Below are 3,132 nucleotides of genomic sequence, written 5' to 3' on the forward strand. Positions count from 1 at the left end.
GGAAGCACGAACGGCGGCAAATCGAGGGTGTGGTTGCCGGCGGCCGAATGTTGAAGACGAGCTCGAGGGCGATGCTGCAGGGCTTCCGGCGGGACGTGGCTCGGTGAGGGGGTCGAGGGCGACGTCGCGGAGCTCGTGGGCACAACAGAGGGGCGAGAGGGTAGCGGTGGCTGCAGCTACGGCGAAGGCGTCGGCGGCTGCGTTCGGTCGCACTTGGGGAAGGAGCTAGAGGGCGAGGGAGAGAACAGAGAGTGAGGGGAGAGGCAGAGGGGGTTGCGGGGCGTCTCCAGACGCGTCGGGGGCGCCTCGGTGGCAAGCAGGAGGTGGCCAGGGCATCGCCAGCGCTCGCCACCGAGCTGCTTCGGGGCGAGGGGAGGAAGACGACAGGGGGGAACGCCTGGTGGGCTGGGCCGCACAGGAGCTGGGCCGGCTGGGCTGAGAGGTGAGCACCAGGTAAGTCCAGGTGGGTTCTCTCTCTCTCTTTTTTTTATTTCTGTTTTCCATTTTTTTAAATTTGTTTTGGCATTGTTTTGAATTTAAACAAATTCAAACAATGCCAAAAACTCCTCTGAATATTTTTATTTGCTAGATGGACTTTTCCAACAGCACATAAAGCATTTCAGAGTTATTTGAAAATATATCCCATATATTATGAATATAATTCCAAATTCAAATACAATAATGATTTAAATTCAGTGCTCAAAATATTCCTCAAAATGTTCATTATTTTTGGTTTGGTGCAAAACCCTTGCCAAAATATAACCAACATTATTTAAGGCCATTTTGGAACATTGAATGCATTTTCCAGGGTTCTTTGCCCCTCTTTTATTTAAGTTTTTGAGGCTCCCAAAATTCCTCAGTTCAAGTTTCAAAAATTTAAACATGATGCAAGCAAGATGCAACACTAGACAGCACCAGAAGCTAGGGATGTGACAACTCACCCCCACTAAACAAAAATCTCGTCCCGAGATTCAAGCGTAGGGTAGGATGAAGGGGGAGCGCAAACTAGCACAATCTTCACGATCCAGGTTGCACTTCAACTGAACGTTGATTCGTTCACCATCTTTGTCTTGTCGTCTAGCTCTGAGAACTCCAACTATCATGACGAGAAGAGGAAAGGAAAACTCTAGAGGAATCTATCTTCTCGAAGATCAATCAACTTAGGATCAGCTCACCAAGTGAGTCATAGCAACATCTCTTGAGCTGAGACACGAAGCACACATCTAGAGGGATGGAGTGGAACAGATGACGAGGGTTCACTAGGTAGGCAACAATTCCACACCTAAGAAGGTGGTAAACGATTGTCAACGTAGCGAGGAGTTGAGTTGTCATGATACCACGACGAAACATCCTGGAGGAGGGTGATTCATAGATTATTACCTTAAGTGGCAAAAAGAATTACTTTTGATTCAAAGATCATTGAAACTCTTTATACCAGCCTAAGGCAATTCTCGAGCGATCTTTTGGAGGGGGTCGGTAGAATGGCATACTCGGACTTGGATGATGTGGATTACCTTGTTGAAGACAACGTAATGGATGAATTTGCTTACCACCGGAAATGGAAGAGACCCATGGTAGAATGGCACAATGGCGGTGCAAGCTGGGAACAGAATGCAAATGCTGGGAATGATTCTGGTAACTGGGGAAGAACCCAACAATAGAGAGTGAATTCACTGTTTGAAAAGGTCATAGCATTGACGAGGGAACTGAGAGCATCCCAATTAGTGTCGATGATAACACCTAGCGCTTGTGCGTGCTCTCAAGAACTTGAGCATTTCCACAATCATCAAGGTTTTACCAACATCCGTGTCAAGGATCCTGGCAACACAACATACTACCATGACGGCTAATGATGGATGATGCAGATGCAAAGGAAGATAACACCTTCTCAGATTTCACCTTAGCGAGGCCAAGGAAACAAAATCTGGATGATCGACCGAGAGACATTTAGCACTCCGCTTCTAATGTTCTCCTTGATGTACTAGCGTATCCCATTCCTTGAAATGGTCTGGTATCTAGAACATCAGGTAAAGGTCGTACTTCGGAAACACTAAAATCATAAGGCATAGCTAGGGGGTAAATCCTACGAAGTCCTTATGGGGAGGTGGCCAACTTCCTCAAACAAGATACTACAATAATAGGTCTTCCGGCCGGGTGTGTTGGCCACGACATCCACTTTACCGGTTATCGAGGGACCAATATTATAGTTCTTGGGAAATGTTCCAAACCATCATATCTGCCTGAGATTCAGATCTGGTTGGTGTCAGGATATTCCAGACTCATCGAGTCTAGGAAGAAAAATGAAAGTTTGCAACACAAATCGACGAGATGACGTTGCGAGATTCTTGGGAAATGAACTACGATAGCAAGCTCCAAAACATGAGCTGGTTCTGCTACACATGTGTGAACACGCTGCCTCAGACAAACATGATCACATGGTAGTCTTACAATAAAACACTACCGAGTTCTGGTTGGTAACCATCAGCGAGGATATCGAAGTTCTTTCATAAGTCCGGATTAGCTCTTATGAAGATACTCCTTCTCCTTGAACAAATCAGTCAGTGGCTTGGTGTGCTAGGATATACATATGGAATGAAGATGATCAGTCTAACAGACCATAGAATTCTTCGCACGTGCATGACCGACTTGGGATGATTCCAAAGGAGCAAAAACAAACTTTCTCGAATTCACGACGGCAGCTTACATCAAAATGCACGTGAATCAAAGGAAGTCACTCCTTTCATCAAACAAGTACTCCATGAGCTAGCATGAAGAAAATGCTTTCAAAAGTTTCCAACACTAACTTAATGTTCAACAACATCATGGAGGAGATAAGGATGTTGTCAATGGACTCAACAACAACTCATCGGAATTTCCATATCACTGGACTTCCACCATCGTGTGAACACGGTGATAGCATTGGTCAGACCCAAAAGATATAATGGTGTATGCTCGAGGGATCAACCACGAGGAAGACAACATTACGAGCATCGTTGGTTCTGACTTGATTTGACGATAGCCCACACTCAAATCAAAGGATTGATAAGACGATAGGTCCAGCAACTGATCACAGGGACCAATCGATGAAGATATCATCTTTCTTCAACACACACTACACAAGAATATCCCTTT

This window comes from Triticum dicoccoides, chromosome 7A, assembly GCF_002162155.2.
Source record: "Triticum dicoccoides isolate Atlit2015 ecotype Zavitan chromosome 7A, WEW_v2.0, whole genome shotgun sequence".
Classification (NCBI taxonomy): domain Eukaryota; kingdom Viridiplantae; phylum Streptophyta; class Magnoliopsida; order Poales; family Poaceae; genus Triticum; species Triticum dicoccoides.